General features: G+C 42.4%; 1 protein-coding gene and 1 long non-coding RNA gene across 5 annotated transcripts in view; both read left to right on the top strand.

Annotated features, from left to right (window-relative positions):
• Window positions 1-20,661, top strand: part of DAB2IP (DAB2 interacting protein) — a 1,475,985-nt gene that overhangs the window by 203,848 nt on the left and 1,251,476 nt on the right. The gene's annotated exons all lie outside the window — the stretch shown is intronic.
• LOC144753015 (uncharacterized) lies at window positions 16,214-17,558 on the top strand. The gene is made up of 3 exons (XR_013594170.1): window positions 16,214-16,266; window positions 16,404-16,464; window positions 16,913-17,558. It is a non-coding gene; the product is annotated as an uncharacterized LOC144753015 (long non-coding RNA).

Raw genomic sequence — 20,661 nt, 5'->3', positions numbered from 1 at the left:
TTTGTAAACATTTTTGCTGTAAAACTTTATTTTATTTTAATGGTTTGTAATTTAGAATACATATTTTTTAAAGATTAAATTCGAAGGAAATGAATTTTATGTATATAAAACTATTTAAAATGTAAAATTATTTTCAATTAAATACACAATATTTTTAAATTATACGATAAATAGTTTTATACTATATTTATATTCCCAATATTTTTGTTAATTATATGTAAGACTATATTTTGGAATCAATATTTTTGCTTTTTCAATTAATATTATAGGATTTACAATACTTTAGTAGTTAATATTTTTATCTCAATGTTTTGAATCGTCAATATTTTTGTGGTCAATATTCAGGACTACAATCCCTCAAATACTAGTATTTATTCTTCAGCCCATCTGAGTTTTGGCACCTGCAAATTTGATCACAGCACTGCTATTGTCTTCTAACGTCAGAAGGTATTTTTAAGGATTGTTCTAATTATAAAGACTTTAAATAGTCATACACAATAAACTATTAATATTATTGTTTTCTAATGTGTCTGGCTGCCAAGGCATTACAAAATAAACAATCTACTTGTGGAAATGAGCCTTTTTAGGGGCCCACCGGTGCATGGGTTCACCCTTCTCTGTCCACGGGTCCTTAGACTATCAAAGTAGAGATTGGCACTAAAGCTGGAATTCAAAATAACAAGTTAATTCACTCATTAATGAGACCATGTCCATACAACACCCTCGAGTGTTCCAGGAGGTAGTGGCTTGAATGCACAGACCATGGGTCTTTTATACACAGTTTGTTGCAGAGTAACAAATAGAAGGTACAGGCCTACACAGGAATAGATACTGACCAACATGGGCAAATGAATATCACTTAGTCAGTGAAGTGAGAGGGGAAACAGAACTGCTTAAATCAGTAGGATATGATAGACAGTCATATTCTTAAACAGGTGCATTCTAGAAGCTACAGGCCTTTCTGAGATCATACATTGCTTGAGCTTAGAATAGAAAGAGTTAACTAAAGCTGATGACTCAAGCAGAATAGAAAGGCAGGCAACAGTGAAGACGGCAGAATCACAAGGCTGACAAAAATGGATGCTGCAAAAACAAGATGGCTTCAGCTCTTGCCAACAGCAATTATTTTCGATTTCCACATACTGTCTGGAAATCAAACTACATGTCTATGTCGCGTGCAGAGAGACTTTGCCTAATTACATTTGGCCAAATTCTACGGCCAGGCTTTGACTGTCATCCTCAACTCTTGCTTTCTCATAATGTCCTAAAATTCAATTCGTTTTGATATATAAATCCAAAACCTAGCTCATTTTTTTCTACTAGCCCAATGGCCTAAAACTCTGCCTGGTTTCATTTATTTGATGTTTTCCTTTTTCCTTTTTCTATTCTACCAATCCTTCTCAAAGTTTGATGCTTATTATTTATAGTGTCCTTTATCACCTTGCAGGTTCTCTTTTCATTACTTTGATATCATTGTTTTAAAATAATTGAGCAAACATAGTATACCTGAATAATATGGAATGTGTTTCTAAATAGCACCAAAGTGAAAATTAGCAAAATCTTTACTTGTGGAACCTTTTCTTTCCTATGTGAAATATGCATTTTGGTGAAGTAGTGCAGAATGCTCTTAATGTAAATAAGTAAGGCCCATGCTTTTTTTGAAGTAGCAAACCGTGCATGGACCAATGAATTAGCATGTTTTGCCTAATAATGCTCATCAATATATAACACAATTTATTACATTCATGGCATGGATACAAAAATACTCTCAAATATATGTTCCTCGGCTCCTGGCAGGTAACAAATGTTGTACAGCACATTTTCTTCCCCTTCATATCTATCTGAGCCACACAGCCGGGTTTGATGTATTGCCTCTCAGGAAATTGCTAGAAAATTGTACTGTGTTCACAATGCTTTAGCAAAGGGTCATTTGCCACTTTCACTAAGGATGCGGTTTCTATTGTAATCTGGGATAACTCGGACTTCAGATATCATTGATATGAAAAATAGCTCCTGATTTTTCAGATGTGCACTCCATTTTAAAACAATAGAAGTTGATTTGTTAAAGGGAGCTTGGCCTAAATAGGCCTGAATAATGTTTGGAAGGGAGCTGTTCTTATATGCAGCATAGCATAGTAATAACCACAAAACATTTAAAAATTGGCGGTGAATGTTAGCGCTTAAGAGGAGTTGGGAGGGGGGATTTAAACTACATCTGAAACATTCTTATTTTACTTCAGTTCCCAAGAAGACATGAGTAGGCAAGGAACTGCAAAACACATAAGGTGATGGACGGAATGTTGCACATTGGCAAAACTTTCACCCCCAGTCACAGATCTGGGTTTAATCCATCGTTATTTTGCTCACCGCGCCACCCCAGTTCAGACAAGGAACTGGGCTGCCAATGAGGGTTTACTCAAAGAGTGTGTTAAGCTCCTATAAACACACTCGTGAGTACTTCTTGATTATTGGTTTATTCATAGTTCACAGTTTCCCACTGTCCTTTGCACAATACTCTCTCATGGGTGTGTTAGCTGGATCTAGTAATGCGTGATCATTTTCTGTGTGAGTGTGTGATTTGTTTAGTTTTTACTTGCACATGACTCAACTGTACTCATAATCAAAATGAGTGTGAAAATCATGACCTTCGTGCAAAAGTGCAACTGATAGTGGAATAGTTTCTACAAGAAATACTAGAAGTTTGCAAGAAAAAAAACTTCACACGCCTAGTTAAATCTGTCTTAAGTCTGCCTTGGACTTCTTTGTGTTGGGAAAGAAAGAGTTCAGAAACTTGTGAGCTACATAAAGTCATGATGAATACAGAAAATATTGTCTTCTTGTATTTTTGATGACTGCCTGGTTCAGTCTATGTTTTGTGTATTTTAACTTTTCTCTATCTTGTTCATACAAACTCTGGGGTGAGTATGGAAGTGTGCTGTCCTTCAGCTCCCAGACTTTTGGCTTTGCTCTTCTTAAGAACCTTCTGCTATGACTATCTCCCTTTACACAATCCAGTGCATGTGAATTGTCCACAGACCAGAAACACCTTGTTCAGAGGTTATCTATGCGTATAGCTACTAAGGAACTTCCATGGAGCAAAGAATCACTAACACTCAACTGTTCCCCCTTAAACTTTTTATATTGAGACATCCAGGGCAGGAAGAACATGCTGTTTTAGCTAGTGCCTTGGTGATATCCACCGCTGACCAGTATCATGTCCTCACTGCAGATTACTCTACAGTCTTCCAGGCTGAGTTCACCTCAGATCATGGGGCTCTGACCTGAAATGTACCCCCACACCAGCTTTGTTGGGTGTTTACCTGCTGGCATCTGACTTGAATCTTCCAAAGCTGGGTAGGAGTGGGTAATTTAGATTATGCAGCTAAAATAACCCCTGCTCACTCCTTTTGGTAGCATGGCACAAGCAGTCAGGCTTATCTCAGAGGCTGTGTGTAAAGCACTTGCATATATATATATATATATATACACACACACACACACACACACACACACACACACACACTCCACACAATGCAGAAAACAGAAAAGTAGCCAATATTTATCTGAATAAAACAAGACCAAAACAACAAAAAATCCAACTACACATGTAAAGATATCACTTTTTAAATTTCAGGCCATAGATATCGATTAATGCATCACTTATAGCACAAAGTACCTTGGATACATCAAAATTTAAAGACAAAACAGGTGCAGGGGAGGTGAGGCGCCGGAAAAGTAAAGTGATGCATCAGTTCCTTACTCTCAGCGGAGGTGATGCGTCAGTTCCTTACTGCCGGTGGAGATGATGCGTCGGTTCCTTACTGATCTCTAGAAATTGCCACAGAGGGACAATGCATCTCAAATCCAGACGTGCTGCGTCGATTCCACAGCGATAAAGCAGACACTGCATCGGAGTTGGAGAGGTGCGTCATGGACTTCAATGATGCAGTGCTTGAAACTCACGCTGCGGTGGTTCTTCTGACGTTCTGTGACAGAAAGCTAGGGCCTCGGGTGAAGGCCGCTCCAGTGCTGCCAGCGGCGATGCGTCGAAGTTTGTAGTTATGCGTTGTTAAAAACAGACGCAGGGAGTCAATTCGTGGATTTTCTCCTTCAGTTCACCAGATTCTACTTCCAAGGGCCCTTGGCACATCTGGACTCTCAGCAGAAAGGCCCAGGCATTGGTAGATGAAGTCTTTGATGGCCCTGAGACTTCTTTACTGGAGGCAAGCACACACAAGTCCTTGGAGAACCTTGTAAAACAGGATACCGAAAGCAAATTCCAGTCCTTTCGCTCCCAGGACAGAATCAGCAAGCAGCAGGCCAACACAACAAAGCAACAGGCAGAGTATCATTCCCCCCACTACAGCATTAAGCGTTTCTTCCTGGCAGAATGTCCTTTAGTCCAGAAGTGTTCTGATTTGGGGTGTCAGAGGTCCAATACTTATACCCCTTTCTGCCTTTGAAGTAGGCAAATTTCAAAGGAAAATATTTGTAGTTCTTAAGACCCTGCCTTTCCCTAACCTTGCTCCAGACACACTTCAGGGGCGTGGAGTCAGCTTTGCGTGAGGACAGGCAGAGCCCTTTTCAGGTGTCAGTGGACTGGCTGTAGTGGGCACCGGGTATTTTCCCAGTGGGCTGGATAGATGGGGGCCAGTTTTGGAGTAGTGGGGACCATTTTTTAGTCACTGGGGGCCAGTTTTACAGCAGCAGAGTTTCCCCCACCAGCACCCAGAGGCTGGTCAGACTAAATTGCCAGGGCTGGTTTGCGTTGTCAGTCTGGTAGTGCCCATCAGAATATGCAAGGCACACCTCAGCTTTGAGTGACTGTCTAGAGTGAATGCACAAGAGCCCAGCTGTCATCCTAACCCAGATGTGGATTCTACTAACCGTGGGCGGAGAACTCCGCTCCGCCCGCGGAGTAGGCAGAGATTTGCCTACTCCACATTTCGCAGAGTATGCCAATCTCCGCACACTCCGGAGCAGAGTTGACCAGCCCCGCCTCCACCCCCCTATTTATAATTAATGAAAACTACATTAAAGATTGAAGAATTTAGGATTGGGCAGAATTTAGAGCAAATTTGCAGGAAACAACAGAAATGTATTGAAGTAACTAAATTGGGTTGTTAATAACTGCAGTTTATGGTTGACCTGTTTCATTATCTTATTGCGAACTTCACTAAGGGAAATGTTATCCCCTTATTAACAACCGCCTCCCTCAGTCTGCACACAGGGTATCCACCTACAGCCATCTTGGCAGGGCAGCACATTTTCAGGCATGGGCTTTTCCAGTACAAATCGCTGTTGTCTGGGGATTGACTCTAATTTGGTCAAGAAAGTAAACTAAGATTGTAACTAGCAAATTGTATACATTGTCAAATAAAAGCAAATTCAATGAATCCCTAACAACTTTGCATATATGTTTCTCCTCCTAATGACTATAATGAGTTTAAATAAATTCTTGCAGTGAGCGCCGACTGGGTAATGGGAGAGCAGATGGTTTAAACTAAAGTTGGATTAAAGTCATGAATAAACGTTCTGAACTTAGAAAATTAAAAAATACTGGAGATTGTTCTGAAGCTCATGGTGTTATTCCAGAAACAGTACCACTAGCAGTAGATGGAGACTTTGTAAGAGCTATTGCTACAAAGTACTAATTTTATTAAAAACAAAAGAGGCGACTATTCCATTTGTCGTTCTTGCTGTATACATTGTATAACTTAGGTAGATAAAGGTCTATAGCTTAGTCAGTCAGACTGTTGACATGAACAGTCCTATCTACCGCTCTGTTCCATCTACCACTTTGTCTCCATCAATCTGTCTATTGTTTTGTTTGTACTGTTTTCTATTCTTTAATTGTTGATATTAATTTTTAACTATGATATACTCTATGGAATTAAAATAAGAGATTTATAATCTATATAATACTCTCAGAAAAAGAAAAAAAAACTATTAAATAAAATAACATGAATTTTCATTAGCTTTGTCTAAAATCTGGTTTATGGGATTTAATCTGAAGTCAACCAGTAGTGGTGGCAATCCTTTCAGACCTGTTTCTGTTCATGTCAACAGTCTGACTGACTAAGCTATAGACCTTTATCTACCTATGTTATTTTTCCTATGTATAGCGAGTCTATAAGATATATAGGGGTCCCCTTCTTTCAAACTAAATACATTTTATAACTGCCATAATGAAATATATAAGATCATGAAACAAATAAATAAACTACAGTTCCCAGGAACTCATGGTGCTGAACCCTTAATGTAGACTGCGCAGGTGGCTCATTAAGTCCTCCGCAATAGCCCCCAAAGGACTCTCATTTCCTCTTTCTTGACGCTGCAATATTAGTTGAATTATGCAAGAACTGAAGAAGGTGAAGAAAATGCTGATCCCAAACAGAAAAAGAACAGCCAAACACTTTCCAATCTCCTTGTCATTGTGTTGATTATGGAACTGTTGATTGGGGAACTAGAAAAGAAGAAATGTTCAATAATTTGCACGAAAAATGGGCAGAGGTTAGACAAATAGACAGCATGAATCTCAATGTGCTATTTAGTGGTGGAATAATACTCGCCTCTGTGTTTCTAAAAAATGTAGGACTTTCCAGCAATACGTCTTGTAAATGTCAAATTGTATGACAATTCCAGAGCTCCTGTTATACTTTTTCAAAGCAAATTATCTACCGAATAAGAAACATGATTGACTAGACTGCAATAAAAATATTTGAAAGTAGAAGTTGTTGACCAATCAGCTGTTCTAAACATGTCTTGTCCTCTGCCACTTGCCCCAAAGGCTTTGAGCACCATGGCACCCCTAGAGGAAAGAGCCCCAAACCTAGCAATATCAATACCTGCTTGTGACATGACCCATTTTACTCATATTCCTAAAGTGGAGGATGAGACAGGAGCATGAGTCTGTATTAAAGAAATCAGTAACTGACCAGTAGAAGGTTTGAGAGATACAGTAGTTAAATCATATTCTTTCAAACATCCTACACAGTTTTGCATATTCCGCCTCTGAAATTAGAGTTTTAGTTCTTCTGTAAATATTGAAAAGAATTCCTGATGGACTACATTGCCTTGTTGATAAATCCAAGGCCTTGACACCTGAAATCTTTAAAAAGAGGCACCGTTTCTTAATCTGTTTTGCAGATAAAGCCGTCGGCAATAGCGATTAATTATCTGCCAATGACGTGAATAAATTCAAAACAACCCCATAAACAACTGTATTTGGCTGAAGCTAAGGAATACGTATTCTAATTTCACAAAGCAAATTTCATATGAACGATCTTAATCAATAGTTGTCTCATTGATTTGTTGATTAAGAAGAAAGATAGCCTATTTGTGGGTATTGGCTGTTTAATATGACTTACCTGAAGATACACAATGCCCCAAATAAATAATTTGTTATGCAAACAACACTTGCTGAAACAGGTTTTGAGCTTGATCCCAAACACCAGTGAGACCATAATGCCCTTACGGGTTTGTATACCATGGCTGTTCCTAGTGCACTGGCTTTGTTAATGAAATTGAGAGTTTCTTACGAAAGCCCGGGGACTAACACAGCGGTCCTGACATCTTCCAAGCCATTACTTGGAGACTGGCTGAGAGAAAAAGATCTTGATATTGTCCCAAAGGATATTGTAGAATCTGCAGAATATTGAACTGAAGAAATTGTAATGTCCATTGGAGTTTGTAACCGAATAAGAAACCAGATTTGGGATGGCCAAATATGGGAAATTATTACCAGAGAAGTTTTATTTTTCCTGCTGACTTGGATAGACATTGTCAAACCACGACAAAGGAGGACACGTATACGGAAGGCCCTGATTCCATGAATGAAGGAAAGCATCCATGGCGGCTTCTAAGGGATTTGGACTCCAGCTGAAAAATTGGGTAAGCTGGATGTTTCAATGTGGAAGCAAACATATCTATTGATGGAGGACCCCATAATGATTGGAGACATCATTCCCTTACTGAATGTTGATGAGCCGGTAGATACGCTGCCAACCTTAAAATGTGGCATTGGGGGCAGTATTCTCAACATTTCTTCACTTGAATGACTAAAACCTTTGACCAAGTGCAACCCAGATAGTTGATATACTTTACAGAGGTGAGATTATCCATCAGTAAATCAACTGACCAACAAGCCTGCTTTCTGGTAAATATATGAGGTGCAAACTCCCCTGTAAGATTCTCTAAATAATGTATCTGCATGCAAGGCTTCCTCAGAGAAAATGCATCACCAGCTCTCAATCTTGACCACTTGCATCTGATTTTAAAAAAGATTGAAGACGGATCTTCAGCTTAACGCATAGAGATGGCCTAACACCTACTTGCTTTCCTCTTTGTTTCCTGAACTCAGAGTATTACATCTGAATACCGTAAACCCTTTTAAGGATGTCTGAATCTGATACTCTTGAATGCTCAGTAATTAAGGGTACAGGGGAGTAAAGCTTGGATATAAGAAGCGAGCAGACCTGCAATATGATTAAGTAGGTTAAGAGAGATATGCGAGGAAAGAAATAATTGAGGAAGTTCTTTCCTGATAATAGTCAGTTTCGCATCTAGAAGTTGGAGAATGCAAGTATCTGAATTCACTCAAAATCCAAGAAACTCTAATGTCTGGACTGGTCAGAGTAACAATTTTGATTTTTAACAAACCCCAAAATATTCAGAGGGAGACTTCTGTTTTCAAGTTCACATATATAAGAACCTGCTTTTTGGTGGCTATTCATAGTTTTAACACTCAGAAACAGAGAGAAGTGGTTTTATCTCTGTGTTTCTGAGCTGTGCTGTCTACGACTCATGCCTTAAATCACTGATTTTCCAAGTTACTTGGCAGTTTCAGCAAAAACAAACGCATGGACATTTCTGGGTCTCACTTCGCATTGAACATAATATGACCCCAGGTGCCTCTAATCGCAACAGTGCCAACAGCACTTTTTATTTTTAACACTCATTTGCATTTTACTATTTAAGGCACAGCTAGATCAAGTGATTTACAAATAATCAGGCATATATAGGATAACAATCTTAGTCTGCAAGTTCCTAAATCGACAGTTAAAAGACTAGACAACATTAATTCGGAGTGATGATGTGATGATGTGATTGACAGTTGTTAAGGGCTCTCTGGTGGCAATTACAGGTCGAGTGTGTACTGCAAGATTACTAAACAGTTTCATCTCAATGTCTCAGCATGAATTCTATGCTAATTCTTCATTCTTAAAGAGCTTGTGACTTAAACAGCTTGTGTTTCACACTCCTTTGGCAATGACAGCAGGAAACGTACTGTGTGGGCCGCTGTCATCACATTTCATATTTTCATAATCTACTCAAGAGGCAGCCTCTCTGAAGGCAGCAAAAAAAACCTCTTCCCACCATCTTTAGAAAAATAAGTTCTCATGTTATGGTAGTGACAGTGAAAGGTAATGCTAAAAAAATGGTAGATATTTGAATGTTTGAATTATCAAGCATGAGATCTCAGCCACAAAAAGTATTCAATCTATAGAGATGTGAATGTATATTTGGGGGTTTCAGGCGGATGCAATTCACCAAACCCGCAGGCATTCACCTGGTGTGCAGTTTCTCCTCAATTATGCCTTTTAATCTTCTCCCTAAGTCTAGGAGTTTTCCGCTTTGAAGAAAATGTGTTGGGACTGGGTTACTCTGAAATTTTAGTTATTGCTCCGCCCCCCCTTTTTTTTCATTTATGTGATTTCTTCACTTAATCGTTGGAATTTTGCAGGCACTTTTTGCATTTCAAGACATGATTACGCAGCACGGCACCTAGGTGCTGTACCGCCAGTTATGGAAACACCGGTTTTGCTTTCACTACAGGTGTATGCCTGGTCCATGCAGGTATAAGTTTGAAAGCTCAAATAAGTGGGGAAAACAAATTGAACGCTTTGCAAAGAGATTCACCTATCAATTACTGGTGCTGCTGTAGTAAGGTGCTTGCAAGAAACCCATTGCGGAGATGCGATATGGTCCTCCAGTTGTACTGTCAACAAACAGTACTGTCTTGACAGCATTCAGGGAGAATTCCACTAGCATAGCATGAACCACATTAGATCCAGGATACCACCCAACCTAAGTGGCGAAACATGTTATGAGTGAAATCCATTTTGGCCCGCCAACTTGGCAATACTTCGAAAGATAATGTGTAGAACCTCTTTGTTTCACCTTGGTTAGCTGCTACGTGGCTCGACGTAGTATTCAGTAGTCTGAATCTCAACCGATTCGGTCTTTGGCAAAGAGGGGAAGTTAGTTGTCCAGTAATGAAACTGTCCATATTCAAGGTATTATCTATGAATTCCCTCAACTCAACACCAACTTTGAAGGCTTCGGGATGGTTCAGCCCACAATGGTGTTTGTGAAACTGAGTTAATGGTGTTATGCTAAAGCTTTACGTCCAGCACATGGACATGCGCAGTATCGCGTATCCTTACCATTTTTATGCGATTCCATGACTCTACCACTAGGGGCCAGTAAGATCAGCAGTGTAAATTCAATGAAAACATACACACAGTTAATGCGGTATTAATGACATATGAGCTTTCTGCTTTAGTCAAATTCTTTTTTTATTAATCTATTCAAGCAAAGCACCCAATTTTCTCAAATCTAAACATAGGAAGGATATAATTATACATTGTTGCTTGGAGCGGCTTAAGTTAGAGCACTTGATGCAATATTGCATCATAGCGTAATTTCAGGAATTTTGCATAACAAGCATAATGCGAAATTTCCAAAATTACACTGGATTACTCCAGCGTAATGGTAGTTTTGCCTGGGGAAAAGCCCATTTGTATTTCCAAATTGTATGTGTTTTTGAATTCAAGTTGTGTGACTATGTGCACTTTACATGCTCAGTGTTGCCATTAGCCTGATGTTTATGATTTGTATCAAGCAATTCCTTATTGAATTCATTTATCCGAATCCATAAGCTCAACCTCAGTTTGTAGTAACGGCAGGAGCTGTATTACATGTATCCGAATGAAGAGGTGGTTCACTTTAGAGAGCGGTTGTCTACCAGTGTCATAAGTGAATAAGTAATTTATGCATTCATGCATTCATTGATTGAGTTACAAGCAGGGCTTTAAGTGGGATGAAAAAACTGGGGGGTCTCTCCAAGCGGCCTGGCCAATGTAGTTAAGGGCATGGCTTAAACATGTAAGTTAAAAGTCTGTGCTTAGCATAGTGTGCAGTTTCTGTCATTGATACAACAAGTAACATCATACCTACAACAAGTCACGACTATTGGTTTTGTCAACGGTTGTTAGTTGCATAAGATAAATAAGCAGCAACTATGACTTGTATATAATATTGTAACAAATTCCACTTAAAGCCTTGGTGACACCACAAAAATGTTGCTGCTCCTGAGTTTCAAAAAGAGAAGGGAAATCCAGAGAGAAAATGACTCCCTTTGAAGGATTTTCCTTCCCCTACAATGCTCACCTGCCATGGCGTCATGACGTAACTTCTCCACTAGTGAGAAGTGAGCAGGGTGAGCAGCACACATGGATGTGCCTGCTGTCACTGCAGTTCAGGAAAAAACGGGCCGCCTGTGCCAGCGCACAAAACAGAGCCCGATAGAGACACGTTTCGAGGCCCCCTGTAAAAAACTGCTGGTGCTCAGACCCGGTGAGAGCCGGCCCACTTAAAGCCCTGGTTACAAGTCATGAAGTTTAAAGGCTTAAGGTACCGCAAGGTAAGGCAAGTTGACTTACCCGGGTTTTAATTTGTGAATTGCCTTAACCCCTTCGTTGCTCATGACGGAACGGTTCCGTCATGAGCGTCGGTTGAGCTGTGCTCATGACGGAACCGTTCCGTCATGAGCCCATAGGCTCAATAGAACGCTCAGCACAGCGCGAAAATTCGCGCCGCGCTGAAGCGGTTAATATTTGAACGCGTTGTCGGAACTTGATTTTTCCAGTGTAATTCTCAGAACACATGGTGATATGGCAACATTGTTTACCTGAAACAATGAAATTAAGATGGCTGTCATTTTTCCGACCTCATAAACCATTGTTTGGATTGATCATTGGATTGTATGCTGCAAATCAAAATTTTATGGTTGCTCTCAATTGACCTAACAAATCATCAAGGTCGAAACACTGTTGACGTTCCCCTTTGGAAAATCATGAGAAAGCATATATTGCACCATGTTCTTGTTACAATACGGACAAACCTTCCGATTGTTTCCTCTGCCATGGTGTTTTTGTTTAAACTGTTATCTTTTGTATACATGTGTAGGTTTAGTGTAACCTTGTGAGCACATATTGTTTTGTTGTTTTTCTGTTCTTGTATTGGATTTTGTACTGTACTGTTTGTTCCGCAAAGAATAATTCAAAGAACAAAAAACTTTAACATTTTGAAAGAATTTCTGTGTGAGTAACTTGTTTTCATGTATTTTGACTCACAATTGCACATCTTTGGTTTGATTAAGTCGTGATATGCTGTTTACTTTGTCATTTTATCCCTGTGGTTTCTATATTGTTTATTGGCTCCAGGTTTGGGAGTTTGGGGTACCCTGTTTGATGTGATTAATTAATAATGAAGGTAGCAGGCTTCTTATTAAATAAAAAATTTTATTTAGAAAAAAGCTCTCTGAAGGAGAGTGTGGACCTGGGGAAGGAGGGCTCCTCTGCCGCCCCCACACTTTGTGATGGCCCTGACAAAACTGCCATAAAGGCATTCATGCTGCTGATAATAATTTATACGAAGCACTTAACAGGCAGTTTGTATATGAATGTTCTGCCCACTACCTAGTGATTTTATGTACCCAGGAAGGATAAAAGGATGAGCTGATATGACAGGGGAGATTGTGGTTTCACATATCTCATAGCTTTGGAGATAAGAGCTGGATTTCTCTCTCTTTCATAAGTCTATATTGTGTGCTTTTCAGACGACAGCTCGTAATACATTTGCATAATACCGATGTGTTTTCCATTTTGGGCTTATACATCATTTTCGCATCAAATCCCCCATTTTCCTTTCTCTGCATTTTCCCTTCCTTGCCTCTTATCCCTTTCAGAACTACTGAGTTTTTCATTTTTTGGTTCCAAGGTCTAGTTAGCATAATTCATTTACCTTCCCTTTTGAACAAGTTGATTGCACTGGGTAATTATAAAAAGATTAGATCAGAATGATCTGCTTCTTGGCTGCACAATTGTTGTAGTGACTTAAACCTCAGAATGTCCTGGGAAGTAAGTCTCTGTTATTTCCCTGGACCCTAATGAACACCTGGTGCCCGATTCACAGAACTAACTCAAGACAAAATCCTAAACTTACTGCCATTTGGTATTCACAGAAGGTACTTACTCATTTTGGTATTCACAGAAGATGCTTACTCATTGATGAGTAAGTGCCTTCTGTGAATACCAAAATTAGTAACTTATTCATTTTGAGTAACTTACTCATTTTGAGTAACTTACTCATTTTGGTATTCACAGAAGGCATTTACTCATTGATGTGGAAGTACCTTCTGTGAATGCCAAAATGAATAACTGCCTTCTGTGAATACCAAAATGGTAGTAAATTTAGGATTTTGTCTTAAGTTAGTTCTGTGAATCAGGCCCCTGGTGTCGGAGGGCCAGTGCAGTGGTGCGGGGCGTGTGTGAGAGGTGAGGGGTGGAAATATAAACTCAAGCACATCTTATGGTAAGTTGGTTATGGTCATAGCGCCTTATCAAGACCTGCCCCTTTTGCTAGCGGGCTGTTGAGACAATGGGGAGTGTTGTCCACGGTGCCGGACTGGCCGTAGCAGGCATTGGGCATATCCCTGGGAGACCTGAAGGGTGGGAGCCGGATTTGCAGCAGTGGGGGCCGGTTTTGTTACAGGGGGCCGGTTTTGCAGCAGTAACAAAAGCATCAGTGCTAAACACTTGTGCTCTCTCCCTCCCCCCGGGGGCTGTTCTGACAAAATTATCCAGGGCTGCTTTGAGTTCCCAGTTTGACCTTGGTAGTCCATACCATGAAAACTAACGATTTGCCTTGACGTGCCAGAGTGGTCTTGCTAAGATGGAACCTAAAGGGGTATATAAATGACTATTCCATACGTTCCATTTGCTGGCTACCTTCTTTGGGGTGCTGATTTCTAACCCTGGGCGAAGCACTACGCTACGCTCGCGTAGTTTGCGAAGTTTGCGCAACTTCACGAGCTGCACGTAGCACAGTGCGAACACTGGCTCTACCAATGCATTTTGTACATACAGTACACCATGAACGTAACGAGGAGAAACTACAGGTGTGACAATGGTGCTGCTGTATGTGTGTATATATCACAAGTCACTGTGTCGGTGGATGGTTTTCACAAAATAGAGGATCCACCCTGGATGTCCTTAAAAGCGTTCTGGAAAATAACAGTTGGGCACACCAGACACCAAAGGCGTTTATCCTACAGTGTGCCATGCTCGCACTCAAAAGGAACTATTTTGAGTACGAAGGCTCCCTGTACCTCCAAATCGGTGGTACGTCTATGGGCAGTGTCTTTGCTCCTAGTATAGCCGGGCTATATGTCCATAACTTTGAAGAAAGGCACATCCTTACACAAGAGAACCCCTACAGAGATCACATCAAGTTTTGGCGTCGTTATATCGACGACGTCATGGTAATCTGGCAAGGACCTGAGGAAACACTCAGAGACTTTACCATCTGGATTAATACTCGAGATCCACACCTCAAGTTCACTCACACGTTTGACAAACGACAGATGGTCTTTCTGGACATAGAAATTAAGAAAGAGGGGCAGGAATTAACAACCAAAACACATTTTAAGCCCACTGCCAAGAACAATCTACTTAGGTACGAGAGTTTCCATCCCCGTCCACTCAGAGAAAACCTGCCATATGGCCAATATCTGAGACTACGGCGAAATTGCAGCAAACTATCAGATTATAAACTTCAAGCTAAAGACCTCACGTGCAAACTGAAACAACGTGGGTATCCAAACAGAGTAATTGAGAAGTGCCAAAAAAGAGCAAGGAATCAGCCTCGTGATTCTCTACTTGAAGAAAACATGTCCCGGAATGATTCTATTCCCCTCACTTGTGTTACAACGTACAATTCCGTTTCAAACAATGTGAGCAAGAGCATCAAAAAACATTGGCAGATCCTCAGCACAGGCGCATTGAAATGGGACAAACCACTTTTTTCTTATAAAAAAGCACCAAGTCTAAAAGACAGCCTTGTCAACACAAGACCAAAGAATGCAACGATCATCTCTAACCCTAGCATTACTGAAATGTGGAACTTGCCACCAATTATTGGGCACTACAAATGTGGGGATTGCAGTGTATGCCATCTGACAGAGAACACGAAAACACTGAATCTTGAAGAAGGCAGAGTGTGGGAACAGCGTAAACACACGAATTGTAATAGCACCAACGTTGTGTACATGATCACATGCATCTGCGGAAAGAACTACGTTGGTATGACGACCAGAAAGGTCAAACAACGTATTTGTGAGCATCGTAGCACAATACGCTGCAGAAAAAATGCCACCAAGTTGACTGACCATTTCCTGGATGCGAATCACACTCCAAATGACATGAGATGGACTGTCATTGAGCAGATTCCAAACGGACCCAACTCTCACAAGATCCTACATGAGAAAGAACAACGTTGGGTGTACCGACTTTCCACTCATATCACGGGCCTTAATGATAATGTCCCTTGGGCCTCAATACTGTAAGCCTACCCACTACCCTTTGAGCAATATTCAGCCTATTCCTAACCATCTAATGAGTTGTCCATAAACATGACTGTAGCACTCTTGTAATTTTAACTAGTCATGGTCCGTTCTGGTTAGTATGACCACGCCTAAATCATAACATTGGTCTTCTGTCGGGGTCTTCTGGCAATATACACCCCAGTTCTATCTCAGAACCCCCCTTTAATATGGCTATCTAGGATGCGATTACCAATATTTCATCAGCCATTCAGGTCTTTGTACACAATTTCTGAAATACTCCTTATGATCTTTTAAGTATTTAATAATTTTGGAATTTTGGAATATTGTACCTCCTAGCCTGGGATTTACCCCAACTACCCAACACGAGATTCGATCTCTCGCCTTAACTGCAACCATTTGAGGCTATGCGGCCACCGTCCTAGTATCCCTGTCGGCCTTCCGCGCACGTGATCGCGGCTCAACCACGCCCATCACGGAAGCGCCGACACTCTATTTCACTCGCGCCTTCACCCAGCCCAGTACTAGCGGGGCGGTGCAGGCAGTAGGTTACAAACTGAATACCTCGGCAACTAACTGTGAGTAAAAGTACCCGTTTTCCTGCGGGCGTGTCTTTTTTTCAACTAGCGCCAAAAACGAACGCGCCCAGGACACGAGTTGGATGATATTCCTTACCCGCATTTATCTACCTCTTAATAATATCACTCTCTTTCAGAATACGTTTTAAAGAGGGTAACCTCCCCCGTCCCATGAAGTCCCTGAACACTCCATTGAGAGTGAGCCTTGGTTATATATACTTTCTGTCTGTCTTGTGTCTATGTTGTGTGTGTCTTACTTTGTGTTGTACAGTTTCTCTTTGACAATGCATGCACGATCGAATTGGATATAGTCTCGCACCAACTAGTCGGTATGCGAGGATGTAACACGCGGTGACCATTTTATGAACCACGTGTGAGTTGTGAATAGAGAAAATTACGATATTCCCTCTGTGTGAAAGTTGTGGGTAATCTACACTGTCCCACATTTCGCACCTGCACTTCCCTCCTCTAGAAGTATGCTGGAGTAGAGCCCAACACTGGTAACGCTAGACGTATGATACTACCACTGAATTCACCATGTAACTGGGTGTGACAGCATGCTGACACAACGTTGAAGCACTGCACTACGTTACAGGCTTGTAAATATGTTCAATACTTTGACAAATGTCGGTATTTTCTTTTACAGGTTTTTTGATTTTTTAGCTCACCCAGTGTGGAGCGAGCTTACACCACGGGCGCATTTTCGCCATCCAGTGGTCCCATGTGGTAGGATTGGGTGCGTCTTTTAGGGGACGCAGACCGTCCACCACTTGGTTGTATGGTCCTGACGAAAACCTGGTTAACCTTAACCATTAAGGTTGAAACATGTAGACCTAACACATAGACCCTATTAATTATAGAGATACACGGGCTCATTGTTGCCCTATTTTATCTCGCCACGATTTTAATATTGTCCAGTTGCTTGCCAATAAAAAATCTTTATTTTACAAGTTCAAACCAGGACAATTTTTAACTCACTGATTTTTTTCATTTTTCACGCACCACCACTCACAACCTGCTCCACTGCAATCAGGTGTTGAAGCACACCCTGATGACGCTAGGTCATTAGGGTGGACCCCGATGATGAAGCATGTCATCACTAGGTGATGAGTGAGGGGTTTTTAAGAAAAAGAGTTTTCCTCTATTTTGTGAAAACCATCCACCGACACAGTGACTTGTGAATTCTCACTGGTGGTACTCCTTCATTTTTGTTTTTTCTACTATTGTATCCAGGGGTACAGGAGTACTCCCCGTTCACTCTGGTGAACATAACCCTTGCTCTCTCCATTGTTTCTGTATATGTGTGTATATATCTCCAAAATTGAGTGAGACCAATTCGTTGTATCTTTATCGACCCAAATAGGATCGGTAAATAAGAAAAAAAGTACAGCGAAAGTTCTTTTTTTTAAGTTTAACAATTTTTTTAGAAGTAATTTAAAGAACAGGACCACAGGGGTGGGGATGTTGAGCAAAAGGGAGTAGGTGGGGGAAGGAAAAAGCAGCACTTGAGGGAGAGCAACACGATTGATGGGGAGAAACAAACAAGCGATGGTGAGCAACAGAGAGAGTTGGGAGGAGAGAAGATATGGACGTGAAAGTGCAAAACTGAGTGATGAAGTGAAGCACATGGACTGGGAGAACAGCACGGAGAGTGGGGTCGGGGAGGATAGCACCGAGGGACACAACTGGAAAAAGCCTGCAATCTTCTGGAGTGCTTGACCAAAAAGAAAAAATAGTTCCCTAAAAGTGAGGAACAACAGGACTCAAGTAAGGAGAAACTCAAGACGGACAAGGCAACCCACTTAAGAAGCAAGCAAGTGACAATAAAACCAACCAATGGTAAGCAATGGGCGGGCTTTAAGCCCACTTTAAATTCTTGGTAAGCCCTCAATAGGTATTTTTCAACCAGACAGCTCACTTTCTGGTAGTTTTGAACTAAAAATGAGTAAGGCAATGCAATGTTTGACCAGCCCCTCTCTGCATGCAAATCCCTTTGAGACTCAGGACCTGTGTGCAGAGAATATACACTCTACATTGGCAAGGAACGGTATTCTCAGACCACTCCTGCTTAGACAGGATGGTGGTGGGACTAGTAAGGGACGTCTGTTTTAACTTGAAACGTTGAGCAAAATCTGCAATTCCTTCCATTTGTTGCTTGTTGCAAATAATGTCTCCTAGATTTTTTTAAGTTCGTGTCTTCAACTTTGCACCTCTTTCAGTACTCCTGGTAATTAATGATCAGCTTTGTTATTAGCAAAATCCAAGGCTGCTTTGTAAAGCGCCGAGGCGGTACAGGGTGCTCGCAGACAGCTAAGCCCCGGCGCAACATTACATTTGCAATTTATCAGCTGCCACTACTGCTTATGCAGGGCGTAAAGCAGGTTTATTGGTATTCAGCTGGTGGTATTGTGAAACAGCAGATTAGCTACCTCTTTTGCATTATAAGCATCTCTTCGGAGAGTTATGGCTTGTTGATTGTGCGGCCCTGTCTGCGGATCCACGCGTCCTTGTCATGAGACGCAGACATTTTCTTCTACTATCATCCCATGGAGTGGGCTTCCATTCGGCAGGAGGGATCCATATCCCATGGAGGGGGCTTCCATTCGGCAGGAGGTGTCCATATCAAATGGAGGGGGCTTCCATTCTGCAGGAGGGATCCATATCCCATGGAGGGGGCTTCCATTCTGCAGGAGGGATCCATATCCCATGGAGTGGGCTTCCATTCGGCAGGAGGGATCCATATCCCATGGAGGGGGCTTCCATTCGGCAGGAGGTGTCCATATCAAATGGAGGGGGCTTCCATTCTGCAGGAGGGATCCATATCCCATGGAGGGGGCTTCCATTCTGCAGGAGGGATCCATATCCCATGGAGGGGGCTTCCATTCTGCAGGAGGGATCCATATCCCATGGAGTGGGCTTCCATTCCGCAGGAGGGATCCATATCCCATGGAGTGGGCTTCCATTCTGCAGGAGGGATCCATATCCCATGGAGTGGGCTTCCATTCTGCAGGAGGGATCCATATCCCATGGAGGGGGCTTCCATTCTGCAGGAGGGATCCATATCCCATGGAGTGGGCTTCCATTCCGCAGGAGGGATCCATATCCCATGGAGTGGGCTTCCATTCTGCAGGAGGGATCCATATCCCATGGAGTGGGCTTCCATTCCGCAGGAGGGATCCGTATCCCATGGAGTGGGCTTCCATTCTGCCGGAGGGATCCATATCCCATGGAGGGGGCTTCTATTCTGCAGGAGGGATCCATATCCCATGGAGGGGGCTTCCATTCGGCAGGAGGTGTCCATATCCCATGGAGGGGGCTTCCATTCCGCAGGAGGTGTCCATATCCCATGGAGGGGGCTTCCATTCTGCCGGAGGGATCCATATCCCATGGAGGGGGCTTCCATTCTGCAGGAGGTGTCCATATCCCATGGAGGGGGCTTCCATTCTGCAGGAGGTATCCATATCCCATGGAGGGGGCTTCCATTCGGCAGGAGGTGTCCATATCAAATGGAGGGGGCTTCCATTCTGCAGGAGGGATCCATATCCCATGGAGGGGGCTTCCATTCTGCAGGAGGGATCCATATCCCATGGAGTGGGCTTCCATTCCGCAGGAGGGATCCGTATCCCATGGAGGGGGCTTCCATTCCGCAGGAGGGATCCATATCCCATGGAGGGGGCTTCCATTCCGCAGGAGGTGTCCATATCCCATGGAGGGGGCTTCCATTCTGCCGGAGGGATCCGTATCCCATGGAGTGGGCTTCCATTCTGCCGGAGGGTTCCATATCCCATGGAGGGGGCTTCTATTCTGCAGGAGGGATCCATATCCCATGGAGGGGGCTTCCATTCGGCAGGAGGTGTCCATATCCCATGGAGGGGGCTTTCATTCCGCAGGAGGTGTCCATATCCCATGGAGGGGGCTTCCATTCTGCCGGAGGGATCCATATCCCATGGAGGGGGCTTCCATTCTGCAGGAGGTGTCCATATCCCATGGAGGGGGCTTCCATTCTGCAGGAGGTATCCATATCCCATGGAGGGGGCTTCCATTCTGCAGGCGGTATCCATATCCCATGGAGTTGGCTTCCATTCTGCAGGAGGTGTCCATATCCCATGGAGTGGGCTTCCATACTGCCGGAGGGATCCATATCCCATGGAGGGGGCTTCCATTCTACAGGAGGTGTGCATATCCCATGGAGTGGGCTTCCATTCTGCAGGAGGGATCCATATCCCATGGAGTTGGCTTCCATTCTGCAGGAGGGATCCATATCCCATGGAGTGGGCTTCCATCCTGCAGGAGGGATCCATATCCCATGAAGGGGGCTTCCATTCTGCAGGAGGTGTCCATGTCCCATGGAGGGGGCTTGAATTCTGCAGGAGGGATCCATATCCCATGAAGGGG

This window comes from Lissotriton helveticus, chromosome 5_1, assembly GCF_964261635.1.
Source record: "Lissotriton helveticus chromosome 5_1, aLisHel1.1, whole genome shotgun sequence".
Lineage (NCBI taxonomy): Eukaryota > Metazoa > Chordata > Amphibia > Caudata > Salamandridae > Lissotriton > Lissotriton helveticus.
Note: the sequence above shows the minus strand (reverse complement) of the source record. Positions and strands in the feature narration are given on the sequence as shown.